Below are 16,190 nucleotides of genomic sequence, written 5' to 3' on the forward strand. Positions count from 1 at the left end.
CTGAGGGAGGTGGGGGTGTTTAACCTAGAGAAAAGGCACCTCAGGGATGACCTTACCACTCTTTACAACTGAAAGCGTAGCCAGGTGGGGGTTGGTCTCTCCTCCCAAGCAACAAGTGACAGGAGAAAACATAGCCTCAAGCTGCAGCAGGAGTAGTTTAGGTTGGACATAAGGAAGAGTATCTTCACGGAAAGAGTAATTAGACTGGAACGGGGTGCTCAGAAAGGTGGTGGTCACAGTCCCTAGAGGTGTTTAAGGAAGGCCTGGATGGCACTGGTTTAGTGCCATGGTCTAGTTGACAGGGTAGTGTTCGGTCATAGGTTGGACTCAATGACCTTAGAAGTCCTCTTCAACCTATATGATTCCATGATAAAGTGGACTACGAAGAGACGACAAGCCCAACTGCTCAGAGCAGCCACCATGGGAGCCTCCATTTAAACAAATGCCTTGGGCAACTAAGGCATCAATTAACCTGAAGGTAACTCAAGATTTACGACAGGGCAACATGTGAGACCAATGTCCCGGGACAACCGGCACACCTGGGGCGCCCACCGCAGAACCGAGGGGTTCCGGCGCGTTCGGCGGCGGCAGCGCCGAGCTTTCCAGTTAGCGGCCGCGGCGCCAGAAAACCCACGGCACCGCACGGCACCACACGGCGCCGCCGGACCGCAGTGCCCGCACCGCAGCTACGCCTCGGGGCGGGGTCGAGGAGAGCGACGACCGGGAAAGGGACCCGCCGGCGCGGCGGGCGGGACAGGGGGTTGTCCTCCAGGCCCCCGCCCCGGCGGCTCGGCCCCCGCCGCCTTCCCGCCCTCAGCGGCCGGGCCGGGCCGGGCCGAGCGGGCGGCGGGAGCCCGCGGTGAGGCGCGGGTAGGGGCGGCCGTGCGCCCGCCCGGCACTACGAGTGGTTGCTAAGGAAATGGGGAGGGCGGCGGGAGGGGACGGGGCGGGGGACGGGCATCAATCACACAAATTCAATTACAGGTATCGCGGCTGGCCGTGAAAAACTTCGCAGGGCTTCAAAAGCCGGGGATTAGCCGTGCCCCCGGGAGCTTCCCCGGGCGAGAGCTGAGACGCGCAGACCGCGCCGGGAACAGCTCGGTGAAAAAGAAGGGGGGCCGGGAGTGGCGGAGAGAGGGACACGTACAAAGGGAAAAGATCGAACCCTCCTCCCCGGGAATTAACCAGAAGCCGAGGCGTGAGGAGTAAAATCACTGCTGTGCGGGCCCCCGGTACGACGGGGCCGCCACCGTATGACCCCCCCCCGCCAGCCCCCAGGCTCCCCGCTGGCCGTACCGAGGGGGCAGCTGTCACTGCACCTACCGAAAAAGCAACACCCAGCCCCCCAAAACCAAAAGTCAACAGCCTAGGAAAATACACGGCTACACACACAGTTAAACACGTACACACATGCACATTATCTGTACACGTCTGCACACACAGAGAGTTAAAAACACTGGCACTGCGGAAAATTGGAAGTCGCCAGACACACATCCCTCAAAAAAAAAATTCAGAAGGAAAAAACAAAAAAAATCCGTCCTCCCTAGAGAGGCTGAAGGGGAGAGTCTGGTTGCTGTGGTGGAGCTGATCCTAAAGTTAACTTTCAGCAGCCCATTTCCAGACAGCAGCGCTGAATCTATTTGGATAAAACGCGTGTGACCCAGACACTTGGCGTTTGGCCCAAACGCGTTGCACCGGCAGCCCAAATAAAAACAAGAGTCTGACTCTCTCCCTCTCTCTCCCTTCTCTCTTGTACAACAATGAAAGAAAGTAGCGAAGACAAAATCCGCACACACATCGCCGGGGAGCGAGAGCCCACTTACCTCCTCCCACCAAACAAAGTCCCTTTGAACCCTGGGCGACTGCGGAGACAGACATACACCGACAAACACGAGTCCGCGGGGTTAAGAGTCTGGCAAATCCCAAGCGGCTCGAAGTAAATCAAAACCACACGCTTCCATCTTCCTGATGAGCCCAGCGAGAGCCCGACATCCCCGCCAGCATCGCTGCGGGACGGCGGCCGCTCCGACCCTCCAAGCCCCGGTACAAAGTGTGCACTTGTCTGACCGCGGCAGCGGACACCGCCGGACACGGCACGGCCGAAAGCGGGGCGTCCTCGACTCAGCAGCAATCCGGAATAGCCCTGGGTTGTCTCTGGGGTTTGGGGGCTGCTTTGGTTTTCATCTGTTGTTTGGTTTGGTTTTGTTTTTCCTTTTCTGCTTCTACCAACGACTGAGTATTCAAAGTATAAGAAATCTTTTTAAAAGTGCACTATTCGAGATGGTACTTCATCAATCACCTCTCTTATCGGTTGAAAAATCCTCGCACCCCCTTCCCCCATCTCAAGGTTCCTCTCTGAAATTACTCCAAATGCACCTCGCCTAATGCAATATAAATCTCCCCCCGCTCCCCAAAGCCCTGCACGCACCATTATTCGGGACACAAGAAAAGCAAAAAGTTTCATTGAATAGCGTGAAATCTTCCTTACCGTTTTCATCTTCAATTTCTGATATAAAGTAAGTTTCAAACAATAGAGATTGCACAGGACGATTCCCGTATTCCTCTCTGCTTTTCCCCTCTGTGCAAGCAACCATCAGGGTTCTATTCTCCAACAGAATAAAATTCTCTAGCCTTCCTAAAGGGGTTTTTAGAAAACGGGTTGGCTTGGCAGGAGGAAGGATGCCATCAATTCACCGAAGCTATCACCCTGCACATTTTGTCTTTCCAACAAAAAAAGGGGGGGAGAGGAGGAAGGAGGGAAAAACAGGCTTATATTGGGGTGGGGGTGGGTGCCCTCCTCTTGAGCAGCCTCCTCTGTGCAAAATACCATGTGAATATCATCTGAGTTGGGGGGGGAGGGGGGACCGGGAGACAGAAAGGGGGGAAAGAGAGGGGGAGCAGAGGGGAGGCAGGCAGAGCAGGAAGGACTCAGGAAAGTTTGGTTGAAGTAGCCCCAGACCTCCTCTGGCTGCCGGCGCCGGGCCAAGCCGAGCGCGGCGGCAGCGGGGGAGCCTTGGCAGCCTCGCCCGGGGGACGGCGCGGGGCCCGCTGACGTCAGCCTGCAGATGTGCCCCGCACCGCCGCGCATGCGCCCCCGTCACGTAGCGGCGGGGGGGCAGGGGCGCAGCCGGGGGCGCGGGCGCGGCAGGGGTGGCGGGACCCTCGCGCGGAGCCGCCTGAGGGGAGTCCGGCCCGGCGCGGCCCGGCCCGCCCGGGGGAGCCGCAGCCGCAGCCTCGGGGTGCCGGCGGCAGGCGCCGGGCACGGGCGCTGCCGGTGGGCGGCGAGCTGGGGCGACCCCCTGCTGCCATGGCCCTGCTGCCGTCGTGCTGCTCGTCCTGCTCCCCGTTAGAGGCGTTAATAAAAGGAAAGCTCTTAAACGCCATCCCCAGCGGAGCGGAGGCGGTGTCTGAAGCCCGCGCAGCCGGGGCCGGGGGTCCCGGGCCTGCTCGCACAGCGCTTTCCGTTTAATTTGCGGCGGGGGTCGGTGTCGCCTCGCAGCCCGGCAGGGCTGGAGGGTGCGCATGGAGCGGGCAGCTGGCGGCCTGCGAGCCGCCCCTGCTTCGGGAAACCAGCGCTGCCGGAGAGAGGGTCACACGGAGAGAGTGGGCTGCAACTCCCACTCGCCCTCTAAGTTAATTTCCGATTGCCGAAAAAAGAGAAAAAGAGGGGGAAAAATATATCCTTCCTAAACCTAGGTTCTAAGGTTTCAAGTTTCTGCTAACTGTATTTCCCAAATGGTGCGAGTGCGGGTTTTCCTCCCCAGCCGGAGGTAGTAGGTGTAATTGCAACTTCTGGTGAATCTTTAATAACTGGCTGGACTGTAAAAAATGATTGCAGAGAAAAGTCCAAGAGCACAGCTACTCCGGGACTTCTCCGAGCATCGAAACAGCAGGATCGGTCTGCAAAGTCAAACAGTCAGCAGGAGTCTGATGGTCAGCAGGGGCTGGCTTTGTGCCCTGTGAGATGGCGAAATCAGAGCCGTGGCTGGCATTCATCGTTTCAAATAAACTCTACACAGTTACATTTGAATGTGAAGCAATACTATAGGTAAATTACATTTCGCATACAAGTATGTGAAAATGCTTTTAACTGCAGGTCTAACAAAATAAGCATAACATCCTAAATAGTCATCTTTGTCACTATTCATTCTGAAACAGCACAGTGAACACTTACTTGAGAGATCCTTTTTCCGTTGCCGGGCAAATTAATGTAACAATGGTTAGGGGACTAGTAGAATGTATCCCTGCATTGAAAACCGGAGCTATGAAATCAATGCTCTTTGGGAATAGGGGCATTCGGAAAGAAACGCTTTATTCTGGAAATGCATCTCCAACCTGCTCCCCCCGGGTTAATTGCTCATACGGAGAGCGCCATCCTGCGTCGGCGAGCGGGGCGAGCGCCCGGGGCGTGCAGGGATGCTGGCTGCGCCCGGGGAGGCAGTTCCGCCCTACTTCCTCCTCGTCCTGTACGTGCAGGAGAAGCTGCCCTTTCATGGGTGCGTCTGGGTACATCCACTTCATTAAAACAGCTATTTCTAACATTGAGAAGAGTATTTTTTGTTAACATTCCACAGTTCCTGCTCCTGTAGCAAATCATTGTGTGTGATGTCCGCATGGAAAAGCCGCAGGGCACGGCCTGCTCAGATGCAGCCAGGTGTACCTGAGTCACATCACCTGTCCATGGGCAGGCATTGTAACAGGTTCTGCTCAACCTTTTCTGCAAACTCAGTGGTTCGTACAGAGAACTAGGACAGTCTCCATTGAAAGGACAGATCGTGAAGAAACTTTTTTTTACACATTCTTCATCAGAACCAAATAACCTTTTGAACAGACAGACATGCATCACAGCCAATTGCCTCATGGCTATGGTATCCTCGGGGGATTTGGGAGACCTGCCTTCAAATCAGACCCTGCCTGAATCAGACTCAGGAATGTTCACGTTGCTGTCTGACGGCTGAGCTGGGGACTATTCTGGTGTTAAAGACTGGCCTCTTCGTGGTTGGATCTGCTCCATTGTGTATAGCTGAATAAATACTCATCAAGCTAAAAAGAAAGACAGCTTATCACTGTCTGGTTAGGGTCCTCACGTGGATTCAACTCCCTGCTCTAAATCCAGCAAAGCAAAGAAGAGATATATGGACTTCACAAAACCCAGCTGCTTGCTCAGACCAACAAGTTATTTATTCCCTGTTCCAGACAACTACATTTTCTTGCCTAAGCCCACTGGTGTATATATACCAGTCAAAACTGGTCTATTACCAGGAAAAGCTTTGGCTCATCTTTAGAAATTCCTGTCTGTGATTAGAATTTCTGACAGAACTACCATTGCAGTTTGACTTAACTGCTTTGCTTTATTGTATAAAACAATATTTCAGAGTGAACCTCATTCAGATAAAAATAGTGAGCCCATTTGGTGACTTTTTTTAGTGTCCTCGCCCCAAATATTATCCATATATATACATTTTTATGAACTGCAACTTTTTAGAAAAGAAACTTACACCGGAAGTCGTATACAGATTCTTAGTATAAAATTTTCTTTGCTGCAATTAGAAGTGTTTCTATGAGGGATAGTAATTTTACTCTGAATTCTAGTACTATGTATAAACCATTTGGACAACTGGCAACTCTCAGGAGCTCTGGCAGGATTAGAAACTTACTGAGCACAAAGCATATTACTCTATGTCTTAACCAGTTTCTTAGTGTTTGCTGACCATGGACGTAAGTAGCTAAAGCAGTCTTGGCTTCAAGCCTTTGAATCCTTTAACATGTTAGCCAACAACTTTTAAGACTAGGAAGCACTTTCTTTTGTTTAAAGAAATACTCATATTGAACTTGAATTTAGAATTGTGAGATGTATTTGGAGGTATTTGGGGTTAATTCCAGAAATCTTGCTTTTTACTGAAATACATATAGAAGACAAAGCAAGAAGTTACCAGTGTTTCTGTAATATGAGCTTTTTATTACCTGAACATTTGGATGTATATGCCTGAAAGTGTGTTTGTTTTGGTTTGGTGGGTTTTTTTCAAGTAGTTTTACCTGATCAGTTAAGATCTGAAGACTGTAACCTATCTTACTTTGAAATATCCCAGCAGGGTTAGAGGAGAGAACGAACCTGTTTAAGAATTATATATATAATCGTGTTATAAATCAGATAAATACTGTAAAATTTAAATGCTGTATAATTAAAATACTTCAATTGACCACAGAGTTGAAAAAGTAGTAATGATGAAGTTGCATTTGTATGTGCTATACTTTCTGTGCTTGTACGGAGAAAAGTTTTTGATGTGCATAGGGGTTCATTTTTAGTCCCCTTAAATAAAAGATTCTCGGGGTAGTTAAAGGTAATGGTGCTATTGGGATCCAGTGTCTTTCACTGACTCTTCTTTGTAAATAGTCCGAATTCAGACTGCTTACAAATCTCACCTTCCCTTGCAGGAGGAGATCTAACAGCATCTCTAGAAACGACCCGAGGCTATGTATGTTCAATTGTGCCTGGTACGTTGCATTTCAGAGGGAGAATGCATATCAAAGTGTACTTTCAGTTGGAAAATGCATCCCTTTTGAGTTGAGCTTTTCTTGATGACCCTCTAAAACAAAATTCACAGTGATGCATTTGGTTTCAAGTAGGGCTTTGAGGCTACCTCTGCCCAGCAAAGCAATATTGCCAGGAATGTCTTCATTTAAATAAGAAGAGCCGTGCCAAACACAGCACCCCCACAAGCAGCTCTGTGTGTTGTATTGATGTGGGCTTATATACTCACACAAGCCCCTTTATGTCTCCAAGATCCTGTGAAACTGACTACCCGATTATTTTAGTTTTAGATTTAGAAATAAAACTAGGAAACTTAATGTGAGCTTGACATCCTCCATAATGTCCAGGCCAGTTTCCTCCCTGGTAAACACAGATGAGACAGAGCAGAGAGATCAGAGAATATGAATGCAGTGAGAGTAACACCCCAAACTTGCTCAAAACTTGGGAGGGATGGACAGTGAGAAGGGTAAGATTAATTATCTATTAAACCTGAGATAAGAGATCTTAGACTCATCAAATTGGTTAAGGAAATGCTATAGCAGAATGGATCGCCTCAAATTTTGCAGGCAAATAAGATGAAACAGATGCTATCCTCATTAAAATTAACGTAGAAAATAAAGAACGCAAATCCAATAAAGTTCCACACAAGAACAGGAACAATAGTAAACAGAAAAAAAATAGATAAAGCAGATGAGGGAGTTAGGGGTTTTTCTGAGTTTTTCCTGCTTTGTCTATTTCCAACTTTCCAAGTCAAGAGAGGGATACCAGGAAGATTAGGTCAGTAGGCATGTTTAAAGGGAGCATTTCCCAGCTATATGTATTATAGTTTTTCTGTGTATTCTCGTTTTGCTATTTTTCTATTTCCAGAGAAAGTTGTTCATAAGATCTGAACAATCTGTGAGACTTAGAGAGAGCAAAGCTGAGACAAATTATACAATATGTGGAAAATGTGTATGTGGAAAATCTCTATGAAAAAAATTGGCAAATGGTATTCCTCAAAGATTCGTGTACACAGAAATGTACATATAAAAGCTGTGCAGAAAATCTTAGGAAATACATAAGAATTCAGTTATTTTGGTTTTAGAATGAAAAATCTGGAATTAACTCACAGGAAAACCTGGCTATTAATGTGCAACATTTTGCAGTCTGGCACTCAGCTCTAGGAATGACACTCCTAGTGCAGAATTAGGCATCTTGGTCTCTGGTGCCTGAGTGACTTGTTTAGTTTCTGAACTGAAGGAGAGCACTGATGAGCATCACAGACTTCTCATTTAGTATCTACTGAACCATGTGGTGATTCCCCTTTTCTTGATATGCTTCATATAAAAATGTGGACACATACAGCAATGTCAGAGATGGTAAAACTGGATCATGAAATGAGCAGAGATTTTTTTTGAATGGAAAAATTTTGGACTTTCCATATTCCTGGACTATATAGGTGGAAAAGATTTATTAAAGATTCTGGAGCATACTGTGCATACTGCTTTGGACACAGATTACAACTTTGTCTAATTAAGGTGGTTTTCTGGCATTCTTTCTATCACACTGTCTTGCAATAGTTTATAAATGAAAATATCTTTCATACATTATGTTAAGACAATGGCTTGAGAAAAGAACTGAAAAAAATCCCAGTACCCACTGCTTCTCTTGTAACTTTTCTGTGTCACTCCAAAATGCAAAAACTTATTCTGAATACTGTAAGGTACTATGTTAATGTGGTTAGTAAATGTGTTTCTTCCCTCTTACCTCTCAAGTAATTTCATTTTTCATTTATACAGGATTATTGCAGCACTAACATCTTGTGTTTAAGGAGTGTTCTGCTTTGAAGGAGTTTATTACAGCCTCTTCAAAAAGTCTGACATTTCCCTTTTGTGACTTATTTAGGATTGGCTGGTTTTGCATAAGGTGGTCTGTGCAGTAGTAAGTGCTCTGACCCTTGTCTATGTATCTAACCTGGAAGTGATTAGGCACTGCAGATTGGTGAATAGAAAGGAGAACTGCCATATATGCTTGTCCCATTTTTTGTCCAGATAACTCAAGTTATCTCCTTGTAGGTGCTGTTGGAGTCAAAATCCAGATGAATCTTTTGGTATGACCCAGCAGTTGGTCTTATGTTAAAAGCAATCCTCAACTCCTTCAGTACAAGTGTAAGACCAATAGCATAAAACCACCTACCACTTCCACTAGTTCCCACTGCAATCCACAGGCATTCACACACACAGAAGAGAATCCACTGTGCTGCTGACTTTCATACTGGAGCAGCTCAGGAGCGTGCATATATTGTATTTAGCTGCTCTGCTGTGAGAACAGTGATCTCCCATGAGAGCACAGCTATAAAAAGAAGTGGTAGAAAAGGATAGCTACTGGTCCAGTAATGACCACTGCTATTTGTCAAACGAACCTCTCAAAGACCTCTGACATTTATACGAAGCTTGAGAGAAAGAGCAAATACCACGATGCTTGAGATTTAACATCTTCATAGTAATTATTGCTATATTTTGTTATTCCCTTAAGTATTCTTGAAGTACACTCAGTGTTGTATATATTTCTCCTTACTATTTAGTAAAAGGATACAGCTATAGTCTAAATATAAAACTAAAAGACTTGAAATAAAAGATCAAAGGCCACAATGTAAGTTTTTCAGCATCAAAAATATCTCTTTCACATTTACTGAAAACTCAGCTGTACATTAAAATCACAAATAAAATTTTGTTTCTAAGGAGTCGAAAGATTACCTTTCTTAGCTATGGGCTTATATTCTGGGCACAATCTACAAACTGAAATATGAACTGGGTTTGGCACACTTCTGTTCCTGCTAGACCCATCAGGGGACTATTAACATCAATATGCAAATTATACTGCAAAAGGATAATATTCAAGTTTTCTCAAAAGTTTTCAAGATGCCTAATATTTTGATTAAAGTGATTTGTAGAGTCTATGCTATCAGTTTGGTATTTTAACATGAAATAACCATAAAACCATTCAGAGATATGAAAATGATGGTGTGGGACTGTTCAAAGATGCTTGGGGCAAAGGAAGAGCAACTTGATCCTGTGTTTGTACATACACATACTTACGTGATTAATCCAGATCCAAAGAGGCCTCATCCTCTATGTGGTCATCACTGCAAACTCTGGAATGGATTCACATGGTTCTTGCATCAACCTTCTGAGTTCTTGGAAGATTAGCTTATTCTAACTTCAGTTTTTCTTTCATTCAAAACCAACCAACCAAACAAACAAAAATCTACCAACACCCCTTCTCTGTATTCCCACTATGCCTGAAACTCAATCAATGGTAATAACTTCTGTGTATTATTTTTGTAAACTTTAAAATTAATATTATATCAGGAGATTTCTCAGCCATAAAAGTACTCAAAGAAAATGGAGTATCAGCTAAAAAAATCTATGAGTGTGGAGAAAATTCCGCACATTTATTTTTAGCTCATTGCATGCACAGTTGCATCTACACAATTTCACTCACAGATTATGTTATCTGACAATAAATTCTGTGTTAATTATTGCAAGAACAGTTTTCCGCATAGATTTAATTATACACTTTACACAACTCTTCCCAGACTGATCTTCTGTATAAAGTTTGGCTATTTTGCCAACTTAACATTGTATTTACAAAAAAATTCAGGTAAACACATAAAGAGCAAAAATACAGAGATATCCTACCCGCAACTGTGTATCTGTGATGATTTTTTTCCTGCTGTCTTTAAAAGCAGATCTTCAAGTTTGCCTATTTCCCATGCCAACTAGTGTCTGAGTAGTGCAGAAATGAAAGTTTAGTTTTGTGCTTTGCCAGATATCATTGGTGTTTCGTAGCAGATTAAGGGAGGTGTAATTAAGCTTTTTTTTCATAATCCAAGGATCTGCATAATTCAGTTTAAATTCATGCAATAACCCATATTCACTATAGGTGGTACAAATTTTAAGGCCAAAGGATCTTTTGATAAATTTACAAAAATGTTGTACAATTTGTAAAAATATATTTTACAGCTATTTTCTCCACTGCAGGGCTGCTTATTCCCTTAACATTGGCTCATACTTCTTCTGATGTATTATTTTTAAGCATCACCTGTGGGTATAGCCTGTCCTTTCTATATAAAGTCTAGACACTGGGTGTTTCTATTTCTTATCCTCCAAAAGCTGTCCCTGGGCCATTCTCTTTCTCTGTCCCCAGACAGTATATCTGACTTTCAGAGGTGAGAATTGGGATTCTCTCTGAATAGGCTTGGGGGAGGGTAAAGGGGTAACCTTTGCTCTTGCTCTGTCCCAGAATCTCGGCTTTGCACATGAATGAATACTTTTCTATTGGGGTCTTTCTTTTGGGGGATGAAACAAAAGAAAGAATACCAGGGATTTCACTTTGTGCACTGTCTCTGCAAAGGTTTTCTCTGCGACTTCATGAAAAAGAGAAATTCAGAAGCTGGGAATGCCCATGTAAAACTTTTTGAACAAGCAGCTTTTCAGCCCAACATTCGTCATACTGTACTCTACATTAAATCACGAAAATAATTTCCAAATGAAAATTGCTTACTAGCTACATGGTTTCTTACCAAAGATGGGATGTAATGTGCCTTAGTGTAATTCTTCTGAAATACAGCTATAGTTTTGAAGATTAAAAATTGTCTGTTGGTTGCTGCTCTCTAAGAAGGATGGAACCAGGTGGGGTTTTTTGTTGTTTTGGCTTTGTTTTTGTTGTAGTCTTGTTTGGTTGGTTGGTTGGTTTTGGGGTTTTTTTCAAATCAAGAATTTGGGGAATTGACTGAACTATGATGTGCAGAAAAGAATACTTTTGTCTTGAGAACAGAACTCTGGATGACTAAATGAACATTCTGTTAAGTATAATTAGATATTATGATTGTTTTAATCAAAAAAATCCTCCTTGTGCTATAAACATGACATATGTCCTAGTAAATGTGCCTGGATGTATGCATTGCTACTGAAGTGTCTTCTGCCCCATGCTCACATTTAGGACTCTAAGCCTCAGAAGCTCCTCCAGTTTTTTCATAACATATTTTACATGAAAGAGAGGAATTAATCTTGCATGACTCAGTATGAAGAAGCTGTAGAAAAGGATACCATTTTGTTTGTGTTTTCTTGGCTATAAAGTATTAATACTATACTTATGAAATCTTACAGTAGTCTCAGGTGAGCCAGTGACACTGTTCAGCAATACCAACAATAAACACCCATCAGCTGTGGGATCAGCAATATATCATGGCTATTCTCATTCTGGCTCTCTCTCTGAGCCTGGTTGAGGAGAAAGTGAATTCTTCCCCTGACCTCTGAGACATATTAAGAATATGAATGGTAAATACGTGCATTGCTAGTGGTATGTGTATCTAATCCAGCTCTCAGCTTGTTAAAAAACTTTGCACACAAAAAACCAGTTTGCTGTAGATGAGCTGGCAAGATCTTGTGGGCTTAGTGACTTCAATATAATAAACTCATATATTAAAAGAATTATACTCTTTTAGTCAGGTGTACTTACACAGATTTAAATACAGATTTTTTTAGTGAAATTATATATAGGTAAAAATGTAATCTGTACTGATACTGGAAAGGTAAGCAAGGCTACTGTTTAATTATTTTCTATAAAATAGTGCTTTGCTATATTAAAAAATCCACTAAACCTGATCCTATCTTATGGCTAAAGTACTGTCTTAAAATTCAGATTCCTCGCTTTTCTCATCTTTGTTTTTGGACAGGCTTTTTCCGAAACATTCAGATAGTTTCTAAGCAGTGTGTATTTGCAATCAAGAAGTTCTTACCGCTGAGAATGGGGAAAGGGCTCTCCTCTTGCTGCTTATGCATTAAGATTCAACTTTTCTGACAGGTGCACAGGACTTTGAGATCTAGATTACCCACATTATTTTTTAAACCCGAATTATTTTTTTTAAACACAGTCAAATGTAACTTGAACTAATTAACTGTATGGTTGGATACTGCTTTTTACCCATTTTGGAAAATATAAAAGTAATTAAAAGCAATTACCTTTTAAAATACAGGAAGGGTGTGTGTGATGTACTTCTTATCCATCTTTATTCCTGTTATTTTACTAAATTAAACATGCCTGACTGTTTTTTTCATAATACTGGTAACAAGATCAGAATCTCTGTACAAATATTACTACTTTGTCAGAATAGGTAATTTTTATTTCCCAACTTCACACTTGGTCATCAGGCAATCATCCCACATCAGGCAGCATAATATTTTAAACCTCTGAGCTATAAAGTCATAGACCAGCCAGCTGGAAGCAAAATAGGTTTCCCCTTACCCATTGCCAATGCTTCTGGACTCAACCAATTCCCTGAAGAAAAATGACTATATACTTGGCACAGAGCAGCTGCTAAATTTAAATTCCTCCTGCCTCTATATACTAAGTTTTCTATCTGATTAAACACTGAACTCCTATGATTTGGCCAGCTTTTATTCAGAAAGGGATCTTAGCCATAAATAAATTTACTGAAAATGATTCTTTGCTTTTCTTTCCTTCATAGGACTAAAAAGAAGTTTCAGTGAAATAGAAAAAGTGGCAGATGCAACCAACCTATCATCATGCCGTCAAGAAAAATTTTGGCTGTTACCTGCACCACTCCACATCTGATTGCACTGCTTCATTTCTCTTATGAATTACAGGTGTCTGTAGCAGTGTGCATATTTAACCAGCAAATCTGAACTGAACGCAATTTTTATAGAAAGGTTTGGAAGAGGAAAGTATTCTGACTAGTCACTTTTATTAAATGAAAACAATTTTATTGAGGGTCTCAGCTATTTCTGGGACTACATAAGATCCATCCAATATCTTGTGAAAGATCGTTGTACCTTTCTCTTGTGATTCTTTAAAATGCCACTAAAATTAGGAAATATTGTCTGTGTGATTCAGTAGACATTTATTCAACCCACAAATTTAAGATTTTTCTGAGATCCACACTCTAGAGAAAATTTAGTTGCAGGATTAGTATCTTTATCTCAGATTATGTTATAAACTAGCCATGCATGTTGCAAGCCTGATGGAAACTGGATAGCAGGTGAATAAATATCAATAACTTTGGCTGAAGAAATCCATACTAAAATGCGACTGTTATAGAAGCAGAAGTATATTTCTCTGATATTGTACACAATGAGTTCTTACTCTATTGATTACTGTATGTGCAATACACAGACTGAGATTTTAACATCATAGAAACATAATTTAAAAAAAATTAATCTACTAAAAGATATGGAAGTGCTTCTGTATATTGAGTAACATATAAAAACAGTATCATGCTCTTTGTATTTCATTGTGTATCGCCATGCCAAAAAGGAGAAAACAACTTTCTAAAAATGATCACATCATGTCTTATCCTTTGTTGATTTTTATTAAACAAATAGTGATCGTGATAAAAAACAATCTACTTTAATATCTACTTGTCATATATAACATTAATAAATAATTGCAATGATTATTTACTGCTTTAGTTGAAACAGCCTCTATAAAAAATAAAATTTTGAACTCTTTTACTGTTGTCAGGAAATCAAAGGATTGCCTTAGCTATGGAAAACATAGATCTTTGAAACAAAATTATTTTGTGGGAAAATATATCACTCTCAATATATTAAAAATATTCTTTTTGGTCTGAATAAACTGAGTTTTGTCTTACAGGCAACTGTGTAGTTTGCTGATAATTTGCCAAACACCCATATCTGAAAATGTTTTTTCCTATAAGCCTAATCTCTGTCATACATATGCAGGTTCACTGGAATGCCTCACATTCATATTATTCATTTTTGCTTCTTAATTTGAGTTCTGAACTGCAACCACATGTCAGTTGTTGGAGATGGTAACACATCAACTTGAGTTCAATTATTTCAGTGTCTATTTTTTCCTAGGCACTCTTGCTTTTTAGAATTGGCACTGGGTTTGTGTTCTCTTGAGGAATTATGTGCATGTTGGCAACCATCCAGATTTAATTTTTTTAATAGAAGCAGCTTGAAAACAACCTTGCTAAAATGTTGCAAAGATGACTTTGTTCAGCAGTTATGATAATGCTTCTTTGATGCTGCAGTAGTACAGTGGGATGGTTTCATCCCTGGTATAGCCCCACAGTCTTATCTCCAGTGGAAAAGAACTTCAGCAGGAATTAATTTGTCTTGAGTAAAATAACTCTCGCTTGATTTAAGGTGAAGGCATACATCTAATTCCTGGTAGTTCTACATGGAGTTAACTGATTTGGTTTAGGACGTTCCTGGCACAGTATAGGAGATTTCTTCTTTAAGCTCAATTCCTATTGTACATCATTCTGGGGCTCTGTCTGTCCTCCCGCAGTTTATTTTGGTTTATGTGGCTTGGCTTTCTGAGAAGTGCTGCTTCTCTCACAGTAACTCACAGTTGATGTAGTGATGTAATATTTCATGAAATTAATATCTGTGTTACATTATAAAATTTGAATGCTGCTGCAGCTACACTCCTCTTGATGTAGAGCAGACACTGTTTGACTAACAGTCAAGACACAGTTGTTATTCTCAGCTTCAGTGTTCTTGAACTGTAACCCATACATGAGAGCTTGCTTTCTTAATCATCTCTTAAATTAGCAGTCCAGAGACTTGAAAATGTTTTTTAAAATCAGCTTTGTTGTTATGGCCCACATCAGTTCTAGCTGTAAAGGGAAATTTACATTCAAATTTGTGTTGTTCTTAGCAGAATTCTGCTGGGACCTTCACATATGCAATTATGGTATTATTTTTATACTTTTGCCAGTTCTTCAATATTTTGTCTTCCCAAATAATAGATTACATGCAATGTTGCCAGAACCCTGTCATATACAAGGAACTTTGATCCAGTTACAGAATTTTTGTCAAGCTTGCACTCAGTCAAAGAATGTATTGACTGCGCAACCTTAGCCTTCATAAGCAAAGAGCATTAAAACTAAGCTCCTGTTTGCAATCAGGGCTTCTCCTGCATTTCGAGCCATCTGGCAACTACCCGATAAAGTCTAGATGGATTTTTAATATGCAAAACAGGTAGGAGAACTATTCTGAATAGACTAACTAACTTTAAATTCAGCTCAGCTGAAGAGTTTCACCTCTCCATTATGAAACACACATTTGATCCATTTCTGTTAAGCAGCTTAATTCACATCAACCCCAGTCTTTGGATTCTTCTTTTAAACACAACAAAACATTCAGCTTGTTTTCTAGTGCTGCAGTTCAGTTTTGCAGGACTAGAAGTAACACGTTCCCAAATCTAAAAAAACTTTCATTGCAATGAGTTGGACAAAACAAAACCTTTTAAAAGTGCAATAGACACAAATTCAGAAAGAAATTATACTGAAATAGAAGCATGCTGCCCATTCAAATAAAAACTTACCCATCACTGCAATTGGTTACACATACAGAGTAGCACTGTAAGCTTGTTCTTTTACAAATTTAATTTAAACTGATAACTGTAAGAGTTTTATAGTTAGTGTAAATAGTAAAAAAATTAATCAGTGTGTTAAATAAAAGCAACAGAAGTAGCAAAGATTAACCTTTATGACAGTTGTCAGCTTTGAGCACTGTGATTTGTTTCTGTGGATAAGTTGGTGTTTTAGTAAAGATGTGTCTAGATCTTGTCACCAAGAATAATTGCTTGCCTCATCACCAATCAAAATGGTCCAGTGTTCTAT

The sequence above is a fragment of the Zonotrichia leucophrys genome, chromosome Z, assembly GCF_028769735.1.
Source record: "Zonotrichia leucophrys gambelii isolate GWCS_2022_RI chromosome Z, RI_Zleu_2.0, whole genome shotgun sequence".
NCBI lineage: Eukaryota > Metazoa > Chordata > Aves > Passeriformes > Passerellidae > Zonotrichia > Zonotrichia leucophrys.